Source organism: Homarus americanus, unplaced genomic scaffold (assembly GCF_018991925.1).
Source record: "Homarus americanus isolate GMGI-L3 unplaced genomic scaffold, GMGI_Hamer_2.0 scaffold824, whole genome shotgun sequence".
Taxonomy (NCBI): Eukaryota; Metazoa; Arthropoda; class Malacostraca; order Decapoda; family Nephropidae; genus Homarus; species Homarus americanus.
The window spans coordinates 1,356,613-1,383,650 of NW_024719328.1; positions in this window are offsets into that span (position 1 = coordinate 1,356,613).

Genomic DNA, 27,038 nt, shown 5'->3' on the forward strand with positions numbered 1-27,038 from the left:
ATCTACAATCTAGTAACCCAGACACCAGACATCTACACCCAGTAACACACTCACCAGACATCTACACCCAGTAACACACTCACCAAATATCTACACCCTGTAACCCAGACACACCAGACATCTACACCCAGTAACCCAGACACACCAGACATCTACACCCAGTAACCCAGACACCAGACATCTACACCCAGTAACATTCCAATTCAGACATCTACACCCAGTAACCCAGACACAATTGTGACATCTACACCCAGTAACCCAGACACCAGATCTACACCCAGTAACCCAGACACACACCAGACATCTACACCCAGTAACCCAGACACATCAGTCATCTACACCCAGTAACCTAGACACATCAGACATCTACACCCAGTAACCCAGACACATCAGTAACCCAGACACACCAGTCATCTACACCCAGTAACCCAGACACACCAGTCATCTACACCCAATAACCCAGACACACCAGTCATCTACACCCAGTAACCCAGACACACCAGTCATCTACACCCAGTAACCCAGACACATCAGTCATCTACACCCAGTAAACCAGACACACCAGTCATCTACACCCAGTAACCCAGACACATCAGACATCTACACCCAGTAACACAGGTGAGAAACTGTCTCCGGGACGTGTTGTATGATTGTCGGAAATAAACAATAGATTTTATGTTAATCTTTCTCCTGGTATCAAAGGTTAACATTTAATGTTCAGGTGATCGAGCTGATCAGTATTGTGTCTAGTGAGGGCTTCTTCCCTTTGTGGCCCGAAGATGTTCCCCCAGGGTATTCTTCTCACAAACCCGGTATCCAGGAGCTGCGAGTCTCGATGCTGTCTTCAATTTCTGGGAAACACGTACAATGGTACCCGGAAATGTTTCTCTTCTACGTTAATCGCCGTAAAATATAAATATGACCCATAACTATACGGTAGATGACACAATAGTAGAAATACGGAAGAAACTCTACTTTATAATTCTTCCTTGATATCTCTCACACAAGAAGACTTTGTTAACTCGTAAAATAAAAATATAAATGAACTATTATTTTCTATCTAACGCGGGTCGTGAGCACCACCACAACAAGACGCCACCAAAAGGCACTCTGGATCTGGTGACAACCTTCCATACAGAAGTGAATGGGAATGACAACGGAGAAGCAAGGTACTAAATAGGAGTCATGGGATCACATGGACTACTACTGTCTTAATTCCAGCAAGAGCGCCACCTACCACAATTCTGGCAGTGATTCCGACTCAGACACCCCACACCAACAAGCAAAAATCATTACATTAAAGATAATTCATCAACTGTATGTATATATATATATATATATATATATATATATATATATATATATATATATATATATATATATATATATATATATATATATATATATATATATATATATAATCAACACCTCAACCCGCCAGTTCGAACCCCACGGCCCACGAGCCCGGCTGTGACCGGGGTTCGATCATCGAGTATGAACCCGAAGTCGCGTGCTGGGCTAATGAAATATATATATATATATATATATATATATATATATATATATATATATATATATATATATATATATATATATATATATATATCGACCAGGAAGCAGTCCAGTACCCTGCAGAATTCCTTAATTCTTTGGAGCCTGCTGGAATGCCTCCTCACCACCTCACTCTCAAGATTGGAACTCCTATAATGCTCTTAAGAAATCTTGAACCACCAATCCTCTGCAATGGCACAAGACTGGTGGTGAAGAACATGATGCCACATGTACTGGAAGCTACAATACTGACAGGAAAAGCTAAAGGAGAGGACGTTTTTATACCAAGGATACCTCTCATCACCACTGACCTGCCATTTGAGTTCAAGCGACTTCAGTTCCCGGTTAAAGTGAGCTTTGCCATGACCATCTACAAAAGCCAGGGACAGTCCCTAAAGATGGTTGGCCTAAACCTGGTGTTTCCTTGCTTCTCTCATGGACAGTTCTATGTTGGATGCTCCAGAGTGGGAACTGGCAAAAATCTGTACATACTTGCTGCTAATGGCTTGCTGCAATGGCACTAAAAAGTGAATGTCTACCTTAATGCACTACAGTGAGACAATGTGGAGCCTCCCGGAGGGCGGTGGCGATTCCGCTAGTATATATATATATATATATATATATATATATATATATATATATATATATATATATATATATATATATATATATATATATATATATATATATATATATATATAAAATCAACACCTCACCCCACCAGCATTCAAACCCACGATCTTATAATTGTGACAGGGGAACTCTACCTCTGGGCCACCAGGACACTAAAAGCAGTCCTAGACTCTGTTATATTTCACACAAAGCCTGTTCAACGAGCTTATGGCGCCGTGAACCTCTATTGGGGACTACCCGTGCCGCTTAGGTGATCAGAGCAACGTTTTACCAAATCCGACTTCGAAACACGAGGATCCATATATATTTCATTAGCCCAATAAACCACGCGGACTTCTACATATAATCAACACCTCACCCCGCCAGGATGCTGGTGGGGTGAGGTGATATATATATATATATATATATATATATATATATATATATATATATATATATATATATATATATATATATATATATATATATATATATATATATATATATATATATATATACAGTATATACACTAGCGGAATCGCTAGTTTTTATGCTGATTCTTTTTTCTTTTCTTTTTAGAACTGAATAGCAAAAAATATTACCCTCTAAACTATCAATGTTGTACATTGAAATGTTACCATTTTTAGCCTAAATTGCTTTAGTCTATGTATTTCGTTGCAGATCAATATGAGTGTTGACGTAAAAAACACCAAACAAACCGTTCAAAATAACCTATAAAAATACTAAAACTCTGCAAAGCTTTTGCCTTTTTCATGTTCTCAGTATTCAGCATGTGTTGTTGGAGTTTTCGTTATTCAGATGTGGAAGGGGAATCCATTACCTCGAAAGCGATTTTTAACCTTTTTATAGGTTAGGAAAGGTTAGGTAGGGCAGGAAAGGTTTGGTGTGAAATTATAGAAAGCATAATTGAATATAAATCTTTGTTCCCTGATGCTCCGAGGAGGACCAATGCAGTTGTTCATGATGTCCAACGGGAGGATGTTGCTCCTATTAAACAACATTCTTACCGGGTAGATCCATAAAAGAGGGAAATCATGAGGAAGGAACTGGAATCTGTACTTTAACATGATTTGATAGAGCCCAGTAACAGTCCTTGGAGCTCACCTTGTGTTTTAGCTTTGAAACCTGGTGGTATTTCTTACAGATTTTGTACAGATTATAGAAAAATAATAACATAACTAAATCAGATTCATATCCCATTCCCAGAGTTGATAATTGCATTGAACAGGAAGGGGATGCCAGGTTTGTGATTAAATTAGATTTATTAAATGGTTATTGGCAGGCAGGTTTGACTGAGAGGGCAAAGGCTATCTCAGCATTTGTAACAATGGGCGGACTGTATCATTATAAAGTGTTACCATTTGGCATGAAAAACTCTGGTGCGTGTTTTAAGAGACTAGTAAATGAAGTACTGCTTGGCATTGAAGGTTGTTCTGTATATATACATAGATGATGTCATACATATTGTATTCTAAGAAGTGGAAGGATCATTTGTTAATTATCAGAAGAGTTTTTGACAGATTGGATAAAGTAAACCTTACTGTAAATTTAATGAAGAGAGATTTTCTAAAAGCTCAAGTTGAATATTTAGGTTATGTGATAGGCCAAGAAAAAGTGAGACCGATTGACGCGAAAGTTGAGAGCATTGTAAAATTCCCTGCCCTCTCGAGTAAGAAGTAGTTGTTAAGATTTCTAAGGATGAATGGGTATTAGAGAAGATATTTGTAAAAACTTTTCCACAGTGACATGGCCTTTGACAATATTGTTTACAAAGAAAATTAAATTTGTATGGGATGTCCATTGTGAAGATGCCTTTAACAAGATTAAGAAAATGTTGATTAATGCCCCAATTTTGTCAACTCTAAATTATGAAAAACCACTTAAGTTGTACGTTGATGCAAGTGATGTTGGAGTGGGCGGTGTTTTGATGCAAGAGAAGCAGAGTATCGATCGTCCATTAGGTTATGTTCAAAGAAGTTTCTGTCATATCAGAAAAACTTTAGTACCGTTGAGAAGTAAACTCCAGCTTTGATTTTGAGTTTGAACTATTTTGATGTTTATTTGCAGGGTTCTGAAACCCCAGTTCTAGCGTTTATGGATCATAATCCTTTGGTATATTTGCACAAGATGGAGAATGCGAATGCTGGAGTCTTATGTTACAAGATTATAATTTAGTTATTTAACATATCAAGGATAAGTTTAATATTGTGGCAGACGCCTTGTATCGCATCCCAGTTAGTCTTAAGTCAACCTGGGGGATGACTCATGCCTCTTTTGGGAAGGGGGGGTGTTACATAAGGCTATGTATTTACATACCGTTAATATACTAAGCTGTGTGCTGTATGTTCTTTTATAGCAGATTTTCCCACAGGAGACAGAGTCCAGCAACACCTACAAACCTTTCCCAGTCACTGGGCCTCCCTCAGGTCACACGTGAGTCATTATCAAAGCGATCCAAGGGTGAGTTACTTACGATGGGAAGTGTATCCATTTCATGCTTGTGTCTGAGTCATTGTCTAGTAACTTCGATATAATGATTTATTACTGTGTCCATGCCATTGAGTTAACTAATAAATTGCTGTACTTAGAGTTGGTGTTTAGAGTATTCCCCCAAAGAATATATTTTAACAGATAAATAACTAATCGGCCACGTTACCAAACTTTCCTCTCTTTACATTCCTACAACTATAAATCCTTCCTATTATTTCTGCTTAATTTGCCCTCATTATATATATATATATATATACACAGTATATATACGTTCATTTTACACACAAGTACATTATACTCTTCATGAGTCGTCACTAAGGATACGACAACTGAATATTCAAGATTGGGGTTAACGATACGAAAAGCAACTTTATGTAAATTTCACCAATAAAAATGTCATTATCGACTCCGTGCCCGTAACTACACCAGGTCGCCTCACGCTCCCGCACGACACTTTCGTATCTTCCTCAGGGACACAAAAGCTTCAGAGAAATATAGTAAGGTAACTTAACCTCCCGTAACTAACCTAATTTTCTGGGATTGCCATTTGGTGATCACCGTGCGTCTGGCCTCCACCCCTAATGGTACCTAAGTCTTACTCGTTGTCATTTCCTTTCGAAGAAAATTCCCCAAGCCCTGTGGTGCATCCTGATGTGACGACTACTGACGTCACCAGTGTGTATTTGTTACACATGTTGTCTGTGACGACTACTGACATCACCAGTGCGTGTTTGTTACACATGTTGTCTGTGACGACTACTGACATCACCAGCGTATGTTTGTTACCCATGCTGTTTGTGACGACTACTGACATCACCAGTGCGTGTTTGTTACACATGTTGTCTGTGACGACTACTGACATCACCAGTGTGTGTGTGTGTGTGTGTTACCCATGCTGTCTGTGGCGACTACTGACATCACCAGTATGTGCTTGTTAACCGTGCTGTTTATGACGACTACTGACATCACCAGTGTGTGTTTGTTAACCGTGCTCTTCATGACGACTACTGACATCACCAGTGTGTGTTTGTTACCAATGCTGTCTGTGACGACTACTGACATCACCAGTATGTGTTTGTTAACCGTGCTGTTCATGACGACTACTGACATCACCAGTGTGTGTTTGTTACCAATGCTGTCTCTGACGACTACTGACATCACCAGTGTGTGTTTGTTACCCATGCTGTCTCTGACGGCTATTGACATCACCAGTGTGTGTTTGTTACCCATGCTGTCTCTGACGACTAATGACATCACCAGTGTGTGTTTGTTACCCATGCTGTCTCTGACGACTACTGACATCACCAGTGTGTGTTTGTTACCCATGCTGTCTCTGACGACTACTGATATCACCAGTGTGTGTTTGTTACCCATGCTGTCTCTGACGACTACTGACATCACCAGTGTGTGTTTGTTACCCATGCTGTCTCTGACGACTACTGACATCACCAGTGTGTGTTTGTTACCCATGCTGTCTGTGACCACACCTGATGGGTGTTGTTGTAAGTACTGGTAATACTGTCTACTTGTCTGAAGGCGTTCTGGTAGAAGCATAAGCTGAGTAGTTAACTCAATGACCCAACAGTGATCTAGTAGACTGTACCTCACTCTCTTGTGCCCAGTATGTTCTCTTCAGGTAAGTTTGAGAGGAGGGGCAAACTTATTGGTACATAATGTATTATAGACTCTATTTGGTAACTTTGAAGAGGAGGCTAAGGAGAAGGCGTCATACCGAGTTGGCTGGTCCTGACAGAGGGATCATGACAAAAGCCCCCAGTTTCAGTGCAAAACAGATTAGGTTAGGTTAGGTTAGGTTAGGTTGGATTAGGTTAGGTTAGGTAAGGTTAAGTATTGCAGTCTTATGATATAATAAACATAATATTTTACATGCCAGAGAAGTGTTCATAAACTGTAAATAATAAAGAATAAAAATAATTATTATTATTTTTTTTTTATTATTTGTCCTCGAGGCTTTTGTCCTACACGCCCTGAGAGACTGAGATGTCTAGAATATGAATAGCCGCGGGGTTGTGTTGTTTGCAGACACAAGAATGTGACGTGATCTTCACTGTCGTGTCACTATAAATAAAGAATGACAACAGGACCCGCCACTAGACATGAGTGTGTGTTGAGAAACATCACGGAATGTTTCAACCGGCGCCACTGTGTGTCGTAATGCCCTGCAACCACCAATCTCTGTAAACATGCAACATATTTATACACAGAGATAATATTAATACATTAACTACCCACGCTGTCTGTGGAGAAGTGTGGCCACACCACCCTAACACAGTATGAAATACAGTGTTTGCTAGATACTGTGGCCAAAATATAACAGTGTGTGTGTGTGTGTGTGTGCAATAATAATAACAATAATAATAATAATAATAATAATAATAACAATAATAATAATTAACGGTTTATTAAAAGAGCATGGCAGCCAGAAGGCTGAAAATATACAATTACATAATTGGGGAATGGGTCTCTTGATTTTCAAATGATATATAAGTAACATAAGTAATACAAATATGATATATAAGAATTAGGTGTTGATAATTTTTACAATGGTTGGGACTGGGCTGTTCTTATAGCAATCAGTTCGTGCTTGTATGGGCTGGATGCGGCTGGGCAGGTGTGTGGCCACGTGGCCAGGACAGTAGTAAGTGCTGGAACGTTGGAGAGTTTTAAAAGGAGGCTAGATAGCTTCAGGGATGATAGAGAGTGGTAGTAACTCTCGACAGGAGCTGCCATGCACAGGCCAACCGGCCTATTGTAGACTCTTTATGTTCTTATGTTCTAGCACAAAAAGTGATGTCACCTACATACAGAGACATACAATTAGAACTGTGAAGAGAGAGCAGAAACAACCGCCCCATTATACGGAGACAAGACACTCAGCTATGTAAGTGAACCTTTGTACTACATTGTAACGAGTGTCCCAGTCTGTTTCATTATAACAATTGTTGGCTGCATCACCCCACCTGTGTGTAACTCTTCCATTATAACTATCTACCCTTTATAATTCCTGCAGTAAGTGTTCCAGTGTTTAGTAATGTTATGCTAGTGTCTCCTGTGCTATGTGTTCCAGTGTTTAGTAATGTTATGTTAGTGTCTCCTGTGCTATGTGTTCCAGTGTTTAGTAATGTTATGTTAGTGTCTCCTGTGCTATGTGTTCCAGTGTTTAGTAATGTTATGTTAGTGTCTCCCGTGCTATGTGTACCAGTGTTTAGTAATGTTATGTTAGTGTCTCCTGTGCTATGTGTTCCAGTGTTTAGTAATGTTATGTTAGTGTCTCCTGTGCTATGTGTTCCAGTGTTTAGTAATGTTATGTTAGTGTCTCCTACATTAAACTAACTGTAAGAGCCTAACATGTTTTATGTGCCTGTACACTAAGTCTCCCCAACCTGACTATCACCCTCATCTCCTGCACCCATCTCAACACTCCCCTCTGCCTCTCAGCCAATCTCGTTCCCTCACTCTACCCAACACTAGCCCCTTCCCTCCACCAAATTCACCATCACTAAAGACTACGTTTGGATCCGTGTTATTATGATACTTAAAGAACGTAAATATGGTGACACGGTTAAGTTTGCCTAAACTAACAAGTGAAGTACGAATACTATTATATGTACAAACTGAATTAGCATAAATTACTGTAGTAAATAAGAGAAGGTTGAAGTAAAGAGACGACGTAGTAAGATGTTGAAAGAAAAAAGGACTACACTTTATATGAATGTTCTCAGAATGTTAAAAACAGAATATTAATATTAAAAGTATTGAGAATATTGAGAAACATATGAAGAGGTAAACAGAGAGGAATCGTGTCTGTTGGTGAGTGTGTGGTACAATCGCAGTACAGACGAACACAACACTGATTACAACACCACTGTCTGCTTCAACAAAGACCAGCTCAGTGTATGAGTTTTTGTCTTCCATATATACATAAAACAATTCTGTAGTTTATTCTTTTGTTAAGGTTTGAACTTACAATCCCTCTTTGATGTATTTATTATAATCACTTTGGTATAATGTCACAGTGACCAGACGTCCATTGTAAGGCAATTTAGCATACACCTATAATGCATTAATATCGCAGCCCAGTATTATCTTATATCATTTCAACGATAAAACTTCCAATAAAATATGTATGTTTAAGCAGAGGCATCCTGAGAGTACGTCACTCAGTCGTGGTGGTGTCAGTATTGAAGTGTCGGAAATTCAGTCGTTTTAAAATAATTCCTCTAAACCAGTGATGGATCCCCCCACCTCGAGCAAATATTTCTTGTTCACTGGGAAGCAGCTGGTGATGACATCTTCGGGCTATAAGACTGTGAGTCTTTGTTACTATATCATCATCCTCTTTAAGATTTAGACCGGAATTTTTATATAAGAAGTGGAGTTTGCGGAGCAGGGAACCGACGCGCGTCACTCTGGAGGAGAGAGTGCAGTAGGTGAGGACAAGTAGGACGGCGGTGGTCTTTGTTACGTGGATTACGGTCAGGTTTTTACGTAGGTAGAGGAAACGCATCTTTAATTTTCTTTTCCAATCGTTAAGTCAGGAACAACAGTGTCCCAACGCCCCTGAGCCTCCGAACTTCCAGAGCAAGTTTCCGAACTGCTGATCTCCCTATACATTTCATCGCCGTATCTCCTTTGAGTTTAATACAGTTTTGAACAGAAGTAAAGATGGAAGAAACAGTTGCATACATCTTTTGCTCTAACACATTATTTTAGTCTTGTAAAGTTTGTATCGCAAACCGAAGCATCCACAAGTGAGCCGTAGTCTATATTCACCTCATCAGGGACTTCTCTACACCACTAACAAAGCCTATCTACCTATCGGCTACTCTATAAGAATCAGAAATACATATTTAGAATTTTAATATCATAATATATTCATCTTTTAAACGGTCGGTGTACGCTCCTCAAATTAGTTGCCCGAATGTATTTGTTGTTCGTTGCTCGGGGTGTTGTTGTTGTTTGATGCCTGGGATTGTTTGTTGTTGCTTGCATGGGAATTTGTTGTTTGTTGCCTGGATGTATATGTCGTCTGAGTGTGTTTGTTGCCAGTGTTGTTTTGTTGCTCGTTACTCTATGCTCTCCATTTTTTCTATCTACTCTTAAGTAAGGCGACCAACACTAAGCCAAGGTGGTGATACAACTGAAGTATTACACCGATGATTATTTCTCACTTATATCCACAGAATCTATACATGGTGTCCACTTGGGCTTCAAGGTTTGCCATAACGACTCCTACATCTTTTTCTTCACTTGCAGATGATACCAAAATGGGGAGAGTATTAAATTCAGACAGTGACTTTGAACACCTTCAAAGAGATCTAGATACCTTACATGAGTGGTCAGTAGACTGGCAAATGAATTTTAATACTGATAAATGCAAGGTACTACAGATAGGGAAGACGAATACAAACGTTAAGTATAAACTAGGTAACACGGAAATAGAAAACTCAGATTGTGAAAAAGATCTAGGTGTATTTGTTAGCAACGACTTGAAACCTAGAAAACAATGTATTCGCGTTCGCAACAAGGCAAACAGGATTCTTGGGTTCATATCTAGGAGTGTGAGTAACAGAACTGCTGACGTTATCTTGAAACTTTACCTAGCATTAGTGAGGCCACACATGGATTATGCGGTTCAATTCTGGTGTCCTTATTATAGAATGGACATAGATTCTTTGGAGAGAGTACAAAGAAGAATGACAAAAATGATCCATAATATTAGAAACCTTCCATATGAAGAAAGACTGAAAAGCTTAGGCTTGCATTCATTAGAGAGGCGTAGAGTTAGGGGAGATATGATAGAGGTGTTCAAGTGGGTAAGTGGGATTAACAAGGGTAAAATGGAAGATGTTCTGAAGCTCAGTAATAACGAAATAACTAGAACAAATGGCTTTAAATTAGATAAATTCCGATTCAGAAAGGATATGGGCAAGCACTGGTTTGGTAATAGAGTTGTGGATATGTGGATAGGCTACCGAGTGCTATAGTAGGATCGGGGACGCTAGGGAGCTTCAAGACGAAGTTGGATAGGCACATGGAAGTGCTGGGATGGGTGTGAAAGGGATCTGCCCTGTATGGGCCAGTCGGCCTCCTGCAGTATCCCACTTTCTTATGTTCTTATGTTCTTATGTTCTTAATATCCGGAGATCCATAATTCATGCTTTAGTGTTTTATATCTAGCATTCAACATTTTCTTGGCTTTTTTTTATGTTGAAACTCTTGTGTTACTTATTGAGCGGCAGCCCAGTGATGAAACCTGGACCTAGCCCAACAGTCACCGGTTCGACTCCCGCGGCCGTCCACCAAGCTGGACATACCTAGTCAACCCAGGTGGAGCACTGGTACTGTACAGTCGGGGTCAAAAGTTCGCTTCCTCCCAAAATGAGGCAGTATCGACCCCAGATGCTATAAAACAACACCCAAGCACCAGATGACACTCAGGGTAATTTGGAGAATCATTCCCGTGACTCACTTTCACCACGGGAGCGAACATGTAGAGTGTAGTACTGCCAATGCTTTCTCCTTTTATACTGAAAGGCTTAATATTCAGTGTGCTATATCCACACTGCCCCAGACACCGATAAACTTCTCCAAATAGTCCTGTATCAGCTGGAGGTCGAGTGGCGTTATTAATTGCTTTCTAAATTAGCATCGTCAACAGATAAAGCATTTTACAGGTTAACTCATTGTCTCTATGAATGGTGCATATTAATCATAGTGCAGGTGCTGACCCTCCCCCCGTTACATAAAGCCATCGTTAAGGGTTAATAAACTAATCCTTGTTTACGTCCACAGCTCACCACTCACTCTACACTGTTACTAATTTTCTAACTCTTATTTGATCAGACAATTTTGCATCGTTTTTTTTCTTGGGTAAGGGGGAGGCGACCATAGTAAATGACATCTACTGCTATATTCTCATTATAAACCTCTAAGTTTCCTTGAGAACAATCAACAATGTTCGTCAAGAATTTCTTCGACAATCGTGTGTAGTCATTAATGAAACGGTCATCTTATGATTGTCACAAGTTGGTCTGTAAGTTTACTAATAACCAAAGTGAGACTAAATTCACATAAGCTATTGCAATTTTACTGTCTGATGATTATTTTTCTGTGTCCACGGAGCGTTGCTAACGATCATGTGTCACACTACTTAGTATCACTTTACGTAGTCAACTGAGCACTGTAAAGATCGACACGAATTTAGAGTTTTATGCTGTATAAAGATCATAAGGAAATGAAAGTGACGGGAGTTCATTTGAGACTTTTAAATATCATTGTAGAATATTAATAATATATTCAAATTTTCATGATTAAATTTTGTAAGACGTAATGTTAAACTTCTAAAAGACTCAAAGGTAAGATATGAATTTGGTATCGTTGAATTGTGTTTTGTACAGTATAATAAATTAAGATTTACTAAGGCACTATGTTTGGTTATGACTGAGACGCCTCCACGCCACCAGTCACCTTTAGCATCTAATATTATTATTTTTGTTTGAATCTCATCTACCTATGCTATATGCACACTGTGTCGAAGACCCTGTATCTATTATTGCATTCACTCTGTGTGTAACGACGGCACTCAACCATACAGTATAGCTCCAAGAACAGACTGCCGAGACCACGGTGGACTTAGTACATAAGAACATAAGAATGGAGGAAACTGCAGCGGGCCTATTGGCCTATACTGGGCAGTCCCGTTTACACCCAACCCCTATTGCTCATATAAGCATCCAACCTATGTTTGAAGCTATTCAGCGTATTCGAGTTAATGATGATATTTGGTAACTTGTTCCATTCATCCACTACTCTGTTTCCAAACCAGTGTTTACCTATTTCACGCCTAAATCTAAATTTGTCTAATTTAAAACCATTGTTACGAGTTCGCTCCTGGTTGGATAGTTTGAGTACCTTTGTAATGTCCCCTTTGTTTAGCCCTGCCTTCCTTATACACCTCTATCAGGTCGCCCTCGCTCTACATCTCTCGAGTGCAAATTAAGATGCTTTAACCTGTCTCTATACTCAAGGTTCCTAATGCAGGATTAGTCTTGTCATTCTCCTCTGAATTCTTTCCAATGATTCTAAATCCATTCTGTAATACGGTGACCAGAACTGAACTACGTAATCCAGGTGTGGTCTCACAAGAGCAAGATACAGTTTTAGGATGACCTCGCTAGTCTTGTAACTAACACTCCTTTGTATGAACCCAAGTACTTTATTAGCCTTGTTATGAGCAAAAGCACATTGTTTACTTGGCTTAAGGTTCCTACTTATCATTACTCCTAAGTCTCTCTCGCAGTCGGATATCTCTATTGCATCGTTGTTCATCTGGTATCTGGTTTCCCTGTTTACATCTCCTGTACTGAGTACTTTACATTTGTCCACGTTGAATTTCATCTGCCATTTTTCAGACCATTCGAAAAATTTGTTTAAATCTTCCTGTAGTTTTGTGGAGTCCTCGTCAGATTTAATAACACGTCCTATTTTAGTGTCATCAGCAAATTTGCTTAAGTTGCTGTCTATGCCGATATCTATGTCGTTTATGTATATAATAAATAATAATGGTCCAAGTACTGAGCCTTGGGGAACTCCACTTGTGACGTTGCTCCAATGGGACATAGTGCCATTAATGCTCACTCGCTGTTTCCTATCCTGTAACCACGCCCTAATCCATTTAAGGATATTACCTTTCATGCCATGTGCTTCTACCTTTCTATTAGTCTTTCGTGGGGGACTCTGTCGAAGGTTTTGCTAAAGTCGAGATATACCACATCATAATTGTGCCCCTCGTCCACCGATTCGAAAACTGATGAAATGAATGTTAATAGATTAGTTAGACATGAACGTCCGCTTGTGAAGCCATGCTGGGAATCATTGATCAATCGGTGCTTCTCCAGGTGATTTTGAATAGAGTTTGAAATGATTGCTTCCAGTAATTTGCGTACTATTGATGTTAGACTGATTGGGCGGTAGTTAGAGGATAGTGATCTATCCCCCTTCTTGAAAATCGGTATTACATTCGCTATCCTCCAGGATTCTGGTACTACACCTGTTTTTAAGGACATGTTAAACAACTTTGCTAAGGGCATACTAAGCTCTTCCTTAAATTCCTTTAATACTCTGGCAAATATCTTATCGGGACCAGGTGACATATTAGGCTTTAGTTTGTCTATTTGCTTACTAACATCATTACTAGTCACTACTATCTCGCTTAATTTGTTTTCTTCACTATCCCTGAATAAAGTCGGTGCCCCGGGTATCATGTTTAAATTTTCGGTTGTGAAAACTGTTGAAAAATATTTATTCAAATTATTGCTCATTTCTCTGTCGTTATCAGTGGGCTCGCCGGTGTTTTAGTTTGATACATTTGGTAGAATCCTTTGGGGTTTGTCTTCACCTCCCTTGCTATCCTTACCTCATTACTCCTCTTGGCTTTCCTTATCTCAGTTTTAACCCTACTCGCCAATGCCCTATAATAATCCCAGAAGTGAATTTCGCCACGATTTATCCTTCTACCTATAGCCTTCCTTTGGCCAATGATGTTCTTTAAATAATTATTTATCCATTTAGGGTCATTGTTGTCTGATCTGATTTTTTTGTATGGTATGTTCTGTCTTTGTGCATTAAGTAACTCACTATTTAAATTGTCGTGGAACTCGACAATCTCAGATCTCGTTATCAGGTCGGTGTCATCTGTCAGGTTCACGGCCAAGCGCGACACCCCCTCTCTCAGCTGCCTCTTTAAACTGTCAAAGTTTGCCCTTCTAAAATCTTAAACTTTTGTGGAATTTTCCTTACGTCTGCCCTGAAAATCTAACTGGAATCTAATTTCGTTGTGATTGCTGTTTGCAAGTTCGTTCCCTACCTCGACATTGCTAATGAGGTTTTCTCTGTTTGACAAAACTAAATCGAGTATATTATTACCCCGGGTGGGTTCGGTTATATGTTGACTTAGGAAACAGATCCTGGATCGTCTCGAGAAAATCCTCTGATTCTGAGTTACCTGTAAGGTCAGTCCAATCTATTTGGCCAAGGTTAAAGTCGCCTACTATACAGACTTTGTTGTGTATGGAAGCCCTGCGCATTTCATCCCAGATAAGTCGCTCATTGACTCTATCAAGATTGGGAGGTCTATATATTACTCCTGTGATTAATTTTTCCCTACCGTCGATTAATTCTAACCAAATTGTTTCTGTATTCCGCTCAGTTTTTATTTCCTTATTTATTTCACACTTCAGATTATCCCTAACATAGATTGTTACTCCACCTCCTTTCCTGGTCTGCCTATCGGTATGGAACAGTTTGTAACCCGCAATTTGGTATTCGACCGGTAACTCACGTGTGTCTAGGTTGATCCATGTTTCAGTGAATGCTATTATATCGAATTTTTCGGTACATACCAAGGCCCTAATATCATCCATTTTGTTTCTCATACTTCTACTGTTCGCGTAGTATACATTTAAGTTAGTCGTGTTCTGAGTCCTCCCCTTACCGCGTTTAGTTTTAAACTCCCTGCCTAATTTAGTTTTGTCATCATTCCTAACACTATTTCCCTGTAATCTTTCACTTTGTTTACCCGCTCCCACTGCAGTCTCCTCCACCCCCGTGCTCATCTGTTCTCCTAGCAGTTTAAAGACTTCGTTATCTTTTGAACTGCCCCCTCTAGAGCCCCAGCCAGGGTTGCTACTCCATCCCTAGACAGGTGCACCCCATCCCTAGCATAAAGGTCCCTTCTGCCGTAGAAGTTGTCCCAGTTGTCAATGAATGGGACTGATATTGACTTGCAATATCTGTCAAGACGGTCGTTGAAACCAACTGCCCTTGACAACCATTCACTGCCAACTCTCCTTCTAGGCAGGACACCGCATATGATAGGGATCCCTCCCTTAGACCTAATAAGATCTATAGCTGCCTTGAACTTATCAAGAAGCTCCTCGCTCCTACACCGGTGTCCGAGTTGTTGATTTTCTGCGATGGTTGAGAAGGGGCTGTTCTTATAGTGATCAGTATCTGGTCCTATATTGGGGCTGGGTCTGGTGGTGGTGTCGAACAGCAATTAGCGGACAAGGGATCTCTGGGGTGTGTGTGTGTGTGTGTGTGTGTGTGTGTGTGTGTGTGTGTATGTGTTCCCCATGTTTATATAACGATGCGAGCCCCGAAGACGTCCCTGACTCCGGTTTCTTTAAATTGAGTATAGATGGAGACGACAGTGAAACACGTCGAGTGAATAAATCATGTACATGTAGATCTAAGAACGATGACTCCCCTAAGGTAAGTAGTGTCAGTAGCTGTGTCAGGAGAAGTCAGTGGTGGGTAGTGTCAGCAGCTGTGTCAAGAGGTCATGGGTGGGTAGTGTCAGCAGGAGAAGTCAGTGGTGGGTAGTGTCAGCAGCTGTGTCAGGAGAGTCAGTGGTGGGTAGTGTCAGCAGCTGTGTCAGGAGAGGTCATGGGCGGGTAATGTCAGCAGCTGTGTCAGGAGAAGTCAGTGGTGGGTAGTGTCAGCAGCTGTGTCAGGAGAAGTCAGTGGTGGGTAGTGTCAGTAGCTGTGTCAGGAGAGGTCATGGGCGGGTAGTGTCAGCAGCTGTGTCAGGAGAAGTCAGTGGTGGGTAGTGTCAGCAGCTGTGTCAGGAGAAGTCAGTGGTGGGTAGTGTCAGCAGCTGTGTCAGGAGAAGTCAGTGGTGGGTAGTGTCAGCAGCTGTGTCAGGAGAGGTCATGGGCGGGTAGTGTCAGCAGCTGTGTCAGGAGAAGTCAGTGGTGGGTAGTGTCAGCAGCTGTGTCAGGAGAGGTCATGGGCGGGTAGTGTCAGCAGCTGTGTCAGAAGAAGTCAGAGGTGCGTAGTGTCAGCAGCTGTGTCAGGAAAAGTCAGTGGAAGGTTGACACGCGGCCATTCAAGTAGTGTTGCACCATCACCTAACAATGGTAGAGGCTGTATCTACCATCATTCCTCTACTCCTCATGAATAATCTGCCAAGATATATCTACCATGAATCTTCTACCATGATATATTAACCAGGAATTTTTCTACCATGATATATTAACCAGGAATTTTTCTACCATGATATATCTGTCATGAATCTTCTACCATGATATATCTACCATGAATATCCTACCATGATATAGCTACTATGAATCTTCTTCCATGATATATCTACCATGAATCTTCTACCATGAATCTTCTACCATGATATATCTACCATGACTATCCTACCATGATATATCTGCCATGAATCTTCTACCATGATATAGCTACCATGAATCCTCAACCATTCACCCGTTGCATTTCCACTAATTATGGTAATTGAAATCACTTCTAATTAATTGATTTGTGAGTAATTCATTAAAAATATATCTAATTAAGTTAGATTAAGAGAACCGGCAGCAGGACAGTAAACTCGTTATTAAATTAGACTCAGTGTACGACAGTTTTCAGGGCAGAGTATAATGTTTAAAGTATACTGTACTTGTTGTTGTTTAAGTATATTATATATAAGATTTCTACAGTATAGCTCTGTTGTATACAAGTGATGGGGACCTGAGGCAATAAGAAACTAAAATAATATTGTATAGCTGTGAAACTCAATACTTGGTTAATCGCCTTGAACACTTACTGTACGTCTTTGTATTTTTCGGGGATTTTGACTTTAGGGTGTGAGTTCCGAGGAAGAGAGTGACCGCCGTCATTCCTGCTGCTTCTGGCTTCACCCGACTCCTGGACACAGACTGACAGACAGACAGACAGATGCACGCACGCACGCATGCTCGATACGCGCGTGGACACACACACACACTCTAATCGCAGCCGGATGTAAAGAGATCTGCGTTTACCCAGTTTCAAAGAATATTTCAACGTTCTTCTTTCAGTCAAGGAACTGTATATAATGAGAAGTAGCACAGGATATTTTCGTTCCTTCAGTAGTCTCCATCACAACGTCGCCTCAATTTTGTTCTTCCATCAGTGCAAAGTATTCACCCGTGCTAACTGAGTTTAGTAGAGATTCAACAAGGCGTGTTATTGCTTCCGCCTCACTGTTGTAGGGCGTCCTTACCGATATGAGACTACGAGTGTGTCCCCCCTCCACCTGCCGCCCCGGAAACATATTAGGGTGAAAAATATGTTCACGAATACAAGTGATAAGACGAACGTAAGTAAGATTTCTTCTGCGACAATATAATTATTATACAGAGCGGCATGAGTCAAGAATATTATAAGAAAAGTTGTTCTCGTGTTCGAGGCTCACCAAGAAGTGAATTTGTTTAATGTGAAGAAGCTGTCGCCAACACAACAACCTTGACTTAATACTCGGTATGACCCGGTGTCGAGGAATAGTTCAAGAAAACCAGAAACTCTCGAACTGTAGTGAGCAAAGTATATAGAGGAAGGAACTACTGTTATTTCCGCATATCAGTGTAGATGCCTTGGAGTAGGTAGCGCTAATTGTAGATAGCGCTATACCGACAGTTTTTGCTGCGTGTCGGAAGATTGCTGCATGTTCAACCTGTCAAATGTGTAATGATAGTTCCATGACTCGGTGATGTGTGGGAAAGACACGAGCAATTACAACCATCTGAAAGTCCATCGTTTTCCCAAAGAAAAAAAAAAGGTATGTTATATAACCACATTCAGTTATGGGTTAATATTAGTTTTAGCACATGACCTTAAAATGAAGATTTGAATCGCACAAAACATAGTGGCATACAGAAGAAAAATCAGCTACCATGCCAAAGTCGAGGTCACATGTTCTAAAACGAATGACCACCCAGTGTTGTACTTAGATTGGTACTCAAAACTACTATAGTCTTGTACCTTATATAGTGCTAATTATCGAATGTTCTTAAAAAAGTGCTTGGGATGGCTGGACACACTAAATGTAGCGTATTTGAAGGATAAAACATTGAAACAACTTAACATACCTATTGTGGTATGTATCTAAGGGCATGTTGTTCCCGCAGTTGTCCCAGCTGCAAGTAATATATTTTGCTTATCATCCACTCCTTTATAATGTACATGTTGTTAGATCTTAAATGGATTTAAATAATTGGATTCTTAAGTTGATTCTAAATGTCCCTAACAAGTATATTTAAATAAATTTCTAATATTGTAATTAATTTAGCTTTTTTTTTGCATTATCAGTATTATGATCAGTATCAGATAAAGTATCTTTATTTTCAGATACCAGTAACTTACCACAGAGAAATGGTGAAAAACTATTAACCCTTCCTGTAAAGCCTATCAAGGATGGCTGTGGTAAGCGTGTGTAAAGTAGTAGGCCTATGTTAGGAAGTATTTATTGATACACGTCTAGCAATGATAACAAGTCAAAGTAAATTTGTAGAAGACGGTAACCACCTGAAAGACCTTATCGATTTTGTTAATCTATTGCAGGAATGATTTGATAATGATATTGATTAATATTTCCATACCAGAAATGTGTGCCGATTACCAATCCAAACCAAACAAAACCTAACCTAACATAACCTAACCTAACCTAACCTAACCTAACCTAACCTAACCTAACCTAACCTAACCTAACCTAACCTAGCCTAACCTAACCTAACCTAACCTCACCGTGATTTACTTAATCAACCTATCCTGACCTTCCTAAGTTTTATATCCTCTTTCCAAATATACAATTGTTTTTTTTCTGAAATGAACATAAAAAAGTTACGAGGTACTACCGCCTGGGAAGATATTGGAAGCATAATGTGTTGTCCAATGGTAGACCCTGCTGCCATATGGCATCACGAATATTGTGACCAAGTCCCAGGTTGCTGATCTATCTGTCTGCCTCATTTACACACAATTGCAGGGTCTCAATTGTCTCTCTTACTATTGACAACTTCACAAATATAACCGTACTCATTCTTGATCTGTTTTATTCATTGTATTTTATTCTCCTTTGTCTTTTGATATTAATACTGAAGCGGGGCCTTCTCGGATGGGTCCCACTGGTCGGGAAGGTTGTGGACCCCAGGGCCGACCTGATCATCATCAAGCTACTGGGGCCTCAACTGACGCCACCGCGGTTGCTGGAGGATCGGCTTTTTTCACACATCATTTTTCCAACACTCGCGGCCCGAGATCCAATTTTCCTTCTGTGGAGCGCCATCTATCAACCTCTTCCCCCGACCTCTTACTACTTTCCGAACTTCAACTGACCAAAGCAGCTTCACCCAAACCTTTTCAGGTCTCCAACTACAACCTTTATACCTCCTTCCGTTCTAAGAGAGGTGTATGGGCCTACTGCAACACACATACACCTATAGCTCGACTCACGGATCTTGAATCTTCCCTTTATGATGTCATCTGGCTCAAAATATCTCTACCTACTGTGACTATTTTTCTTTGTTTCCTATACTGTTCTCCCAACTCTACCAACTATTTCGAACTCTTTGACTATCTCACTTCTTCCCATGAGTCTTTGCTATCCACACACCCCAACACCGAGATCCTCTACCTGGGGGATTTCAATGTACATCAGAGAGTGGCTTGGCTCAGCAAGGGATGACCCAGGTGGAGTTGAGTCACTACTTAATGATTTGGAACAAATAATCAAACACCCTACTCGCGTTGCTGATCGACACGATTAACTTGTTAACATTCTTGATCTTTGTTTTACCTCTAACCCCTCACAATATTCATATGCAATTTCTGCCCCCTTGGGGCCTTCTGATCGCAACCTTATTTCTATTAAATCAAACTGGGCACGACCACCTCCCCCTCCCCCCTCAAAACGTCAACTATGGCACTATCGGAGGGCAAGCTGGCAATCCTTGCGAGAATTCTTCACCGACTTTCCTTGGGATGAATGTTGCTTTTCCACTCGGGACGCCTCAGTATGTGCTGACAGCATTACTGGGGTTATACAGGGCGGTATGAGTGCATTTATCCCATCTTCTACCAAAACTTTCACATTACAATCATGGTTTGATCGCTCCTGCTCTCTTGCTTGCAGGGTGAGAGATAGGGCATATCGAGCTATGAAACTATCTCCTTCTCCTATTACCCACACCTCTTTCATTACTTCTAGGAATCGTTGCAAGGCTTTTCTTCGTGGGGCCAAGCGGAATTTTATTAAAAGAAAGACCGCTGTCCTGACTAATTCTTCCTCTAATGAATCCTTTTGGTCCTTCACTAAAAACATCTTAAATAACTTCTTTTACTCCCCTCTTCCGACCCAATAACTCTATAGCCAACTCTCCCCCTGACAAAGCCAACCTCTTTGGCACCATATTCTCCTCTAAGTCCACCTTAGACGATTCCCACTCCAGCCCTCCTACCCGTGCACCTCCTACTGAACCTATGCACTTTCCTATAATCTCCACTCGCAGGGTTGCCGGTGTGTTATCCAGGTTGGATGTTAGTAAGGCGCATGGACCGGACGGAATATCCCCTCGTGTTCTGAGGGAGTGTGCTGAAGCCCTGGCCCCTGTGCTTGCTCGCCTCTTTCGCCTGTGCCTCAAAACCCAAACTTTTCCTTCTTCTTGGAAGCATGCCTTGGTTCAGCCCATCCCGAAGAAGGGTGACCATTCTAATCCCTCTAACTATCGCCCCATTGCCCTAACTTCACCCCTCTCTAAGATTTTCGAAACTATCTTGAACTCCCATTTTCTCCGTCACCTTGAACGCCTTTCTCTTTTGTCGGATCACCAGTATGGCTTTCGCCAGGCTAGATCTACTGGTGATCTGCTCTCCTATTGTACCCACCTTTTTTTTTTTTAACAGGAATTAGCCCACCCGGGCACAGGTCAAAAGACCCACAACGGAGCCTGAGGGGGGGGGCGAAAAAAAAGAACGGAAAGAAATTGAAAATATAGAAAAAAAGGTTATACTGTATATATCTACACCACGAAGATGCCGGAAAACCAGCTTTTTAAAGTGAGACAGATTGTAAAAGCATGGAAACACAGAAGAAGGCAAAGCATTCCACAGTTTGGCTGTGTGAGGAAAGAAGGAGGTACTATAACGGGTTATTCTCTTGTGACCGACATCCACAGATAAATGGTGGGCACCGTGGGCAAGACGTGTGTTACGAACCCACGGCCTTGTCGGCGGTACACAGGATGCCAAATCCACTGAACATTGCCTGTTAAAGTACCTGTAAAAGAGAGAGAGTGAAGCAACATTGCGGCGAAGAGAAAGGGGAGAGAGATTGTCGACTAAAGGAGGAGAGTTCATAAGACGAAATGCTTTTGATTCCACCCTATCCAATAGTTGGACAGAAGAAGAGCCACCCCAGATATGAGAGCAGTACTCCAAGTTAGGACAAATGAATCCCTTAAATACTTGGAGCAACTGCTCAGGAGTGAAGTAGCTGCGGCATCTGTACAGCATTCCCAACTTTCGGGAGGCAGCTTTAGTTATACTAAGGATGTGTGATTTCCAGGACATATTGGAGGAAATGGTGAGGCCTAACACATTTATTTCAGAATTTGGGAGGATGATAGCGTCCTGAAATGTAATTGGTGGGAGATCGTCTAATTTACAAAGTGTAATTGGTAAATATTGAGTTTTGTTACTATTGAACTTTACCAAGTTTGTATCTCCCCATTCAGAGATGCTGCACAGATCTGCGTTGATAGAAGTAATGATATCAGTTCTAGAAACAGATCTAGTTTGAGAGTTAGGAGGAAGGGGAAAATGTGAGGAAGAGTGAAGAGTAGAATCATCGGCGTAAGAATGGATAGAATTAGTTGTAGTGTGAAGTAACTCATTGATAAAAAGTAGGAAGAGAGTTGGTGAAAGAACAGAACCCTGTGGGACGCCACTATTGGTAGAGAAAGAGCGAGAAATCGATCCCTCGACAACAACTGCCATGGATCGATTCTCAAGGAAGCTAGAGATGAGAGAACAAAGTGGGGGAGAGAAACCAAAAGAGGGAAGTTTAGATAGCAAAGACTTGTGCCATACCCTGTCAAATGCTTTGGAGATGTCGAGAGCCACGACGCAAGTTTCCCCATAATCCCTAATAGAGGATGACCAAAGATGGATGCAATAGGAGAGCAGATCACCAGTAGATCTAGCCTGGCGAAAGCCATACTGGTGATCCGACAAAAGAGAAAGGCGTTCAAGGTGACGGAGAAAATGGGAGTTCAAGATAGTTTCGAAAATCTTAGAGAGGGATGAAGTTAGGACAATGGGGCGATAGTTAGAGGGATTAGAATGGTCACCCTTCTTCGGGATGGGCTGAACCAAGGCATGCTTCCAAGAAGAAGGAAAAGTTTGGGTTTTGAGGCAAAGGCGAAAGAGGCGAGCAAGCACAGGGGCCAGGGCTTCAGCACACTCCCTCAGAACACGAGGGGGTATTCCGTCCGGTCCATGCGCCTTACTCACATCCAACCTGGATAACACACCAGCAAACCTGCGAGTGGAGATTATATGAAAGTGCATAGGTTCAGTAGGAGGTGTAGAGGTAGGAAGGATAGAGTGGGAATCGTCTAAGGTGGAATTAGAGGAGAATATGGTGCCAAAGAGGTTGGCTTTATCAGGGGGAGAGTTGGCTATAGAGTTATTGGGACGGAAGATAGGAGGAAAAGAATGCGTGCAGAAGTTGTTACAGATGTTTTTAGTTAAGGACCAGAAGGATTTACTAGAGGAAGAATTAGTCAGGACAGCGGTCTTTCTTTAAATAAAATTCCGCTTGGCCCTACGAAGAATAGCCTTACAACGATTCCTAGAAGTAATGAAAGAGGTGTGGGAAATAGGAGAAGGAGATAGTTTCATAGCTCGATATGCCCTATCTCTCACCCTGCAAGCAAGAGAGCAGGAGCGATCAAACCATGATTGTAATGTGAAAGTTTTGGTAGAAGATGGGATAAATGCACTCATACCGCCCTGTATAACCCCAGTAATGCTGTCAGCACATACTGAGGCATCCCGAGTGGAAAAGCAACATTCATCCCAAGGAAAGTACGTGAAGAATTCTCGCAAGGATTGCCAGCTTGCCCTCCAATAGTGCCATAGTTGACGTTTAGAGGAGGGTAGGGGAGGTGGGATGATGGGGAAACTTTTGTCGTGGCTCTCGACATCTCCAAAGCATTTGACAGGGTATGGCACAAGTCTTTGCTATCTAAACTTCCCTCTTTTGGTTTCTCTCCCCCACTCTGTTTTCTCATCTCTAACTTCCTTGAGAACCGATCCATGGCAGTTGTTGTCGAGGGATCTCTCTCTCTACCAATAGTGGCGTCCCACAGGGTTCTGTTCTTTCACCAACTATATTCCTTCTTTTTATCAATGATTTACTTCACACTACAACTAATTCTATCCATTCTTACGCTGATGATTCTACTCTTCACTCTTCCTCACATTTTCCCCTTCCTCCTAACTCTCAAACTAGATCTGTTTCTAGAACTGATATCATTACTTCTATCAACGCGGATCTGTGCAGCATCTCTGAATGGGGAGGTACAAACTTGGTAAAGTTCAGTAGTAATAAACTCAATATTTACCAATTACACTTTGTAAACTAGACGACCTCTCACCAATTACATTTCAGAACGCTATCATCCTCCCAAATTCTGAAATAAATATGTTAGGCCTCACCATTTCCTCCAATATGTCCTGGAAATCACACATCCTTAGTATAACTAAAGCTGCCTCCCGAAAGTTGGGAATGCTGTACAGATGCCGCAGCTACTTCACTCCTGAGCAGTTGCTCCAAGTATATAAGGGATTCATTCGTCCTAACTTGGAGTACTGCTCTCATATCTGGGTTGGCTCTTCTTCTGTCCAACTATTAGATAGGGTGGAATCAAAGGCAATTCGTCTTATTAACTCTCCTCCTTTAGTCGACAATCTCTCTCCCCTTTCTCTTCGCCGCAATGTTGCTTCACTCTCTCTCTTTTACAGGTACTTTAACGGGCATTGTTCGGTGGATTTGGCATCCTGTGTACCGCCGGTAAGGCCGTGGGTTCGTAACACACGTCTTGCCCGCGATGCCGACCGTTTCTCCGTAGATGTCGGTCACCCGAGAATAACCCGTTATAGTACCTCCTTCTTTCCTCACACAGCCAAAATGTGGAATGCTCTGCCTTCTTCTGTGTTTCCATGCTCTTACAATCTGTCTCACTTTAAAAAGCTGGTTTTCCGGTATCTTCGTGGTGCAGATTAATACTGTATAACTTTTTTTTTCTATATTTACAATTTCTTTCCGTTCTTTTTTTTCGCCCCCCAGGCTCCGTTGTGGGTCGTTTGACATGTGCCCGGGTGGGCTAATTCCCGTAAAAAAAAAAAAAAAAAAAATCTATCACAAACATAAGTAGGTTACTTATCATCCTTGAAGCTATAAAAGGAGTTGAAGGCAATAAAGGTTGCCCTTCAGGATAACGAGGATGGCCGGCCCAGGGGCCACCTTGGCGTGAATTTGTTTGAGGTGTAGAAGCTGTCGCCAACACAACATCCACACCCTAAGTTAACGAGTTGCATGACCCAGTGTCAAAGAAAAGTCCGAGAAGATCGGACAACTCCACTGGCTAACCACTAACCCGGAACACGATCCGCAGATCGATTAACATTCAGTTCCCCAATTACTGCTGGGTAGACAGAGGCAAATGGCGTAAAGAAACTTGCCCAAAGATTCACCTTGAACGGGGATCAAACACGGATCCGCTCGTTTGCAAGGCGAGCATGCTGACCATTACACCACAGGTCACCACGAAGGTAAAACATCATGGGGGTACACGGCGGTCTCTTAAAAATATATACATTTCCATTGGAACCGGTTTGATATTCAGGATAACTTTCAAAGTTATCCTGAGGATAAGCCTTTCGGGTGCCTACCCACGCCCGAGGACTTATCCTTAACTTTCCAATTATATTGTCAGATTACTAAATAATAACCCGAACCTTTTTATGGAAAATTTGGCTTAAAACAATGAATTACGACTCTGAGGGCGCCTTCGGTATACTAATAAGTAGCCCGAGTGTTTAAAAAATGGCTGATAGGGTGTTACAGCTTTGTATTGCAGTGGTCACTGTCACACAGCTGTTATACAGCTGACAGTGGTCACTGTCACACAGCTATTATACAGCTGACAGTGGTCACTGTCACACAACTGTTATACAGCTGACAGTGATCACTGTCACACAACTGTTATACAGCTGACAGTGGTCACTGTCACACAACTGTTATACAGCTGATAGTGGTCACTGTCACACAACTGTTATACAGCTGACAGTGGTCACTGTCACACAGCTGTTATACAGCTGACAGTGGTCACTGTCACACAGCTGTTATACAGCTGACAGTGGTCACTGTCACACAACTGTTATACAGCTGACAGTGGTCACTGTCACACAGCTGTTATACAGCTGACAGTGGTCACTGTCACACAACTGTTATACAGCTGACAGTGGTCACTGTCACACAACTGTTATACAGCTGACAGTGGTCACTGTCACACAACTGTTATACAGCTGACAGTGGTCACTGTCACACAACTGTTATACAGCTGACAGTGGTCACTGTCACACAACTGTTATACAGCTGACAGTGGTCACTGTCACACAACTGTCATACCGTTGACAGTGGTCACTGTCACACAACTGTTACACTGTTTACAGTGGTCACTGTCACACAACTGTTATACCGTTAACAGTGGTCACTGTCACATAACTGTTATACCGATGTCAGCGGTCACTATCATCAGTGGTTACTGTCATACAATTGTTACACCGTTTACAGTGGTCACTGTCTTACAACAGCTATACTGTTGACAGCGGTCACTATCATCAGTGGTCACTGTCTTACAACTGCTATACTGTTGACAGTGGTCACTGTCACACAACTGCTATACCGTTGACAGTGGTCACTGTCTTACAACTGCTATACTGTTGACAGTAGTCACTGTCATAAAACTGCAATATATAATATATAGTGTTACACTGGATAACTAACACTGGTAATAGTACAGTATATATTCCACGGTGGCTGACACTGGGGTAATATTGTGTGCCGGACGCCTAAAGCCCTTGAGGGAGAGCTCGGTCACAACCAAGACTAGCGAGGTCATCCTAAAACTATATCTTGCCCTTGTGAGACCTCACTTGGATTACGCAGTTCAGTTCTGGTCACCGTATTACAGAATGGATAGAGAATCCTTAGAAAGAATTCAGAGGAGAATGACAAGACTAATCCCGGGCATTAGGAACCTTGAGTACAGAGGCAGGTTAAAGCATCTTAATCTGCACTCCCTCGAGAGACGTAGAGTGAGGGCCGATATGATCGAGGTGTATAAATGGAAGTCGGGGCTAAACAAATGTGATATAATAAAGGAACTCAAACTATCCAACCAGGAGCAAACTCGTAACAATAGTTTTAAATTAGAAAAATTTAGATTTAGGCG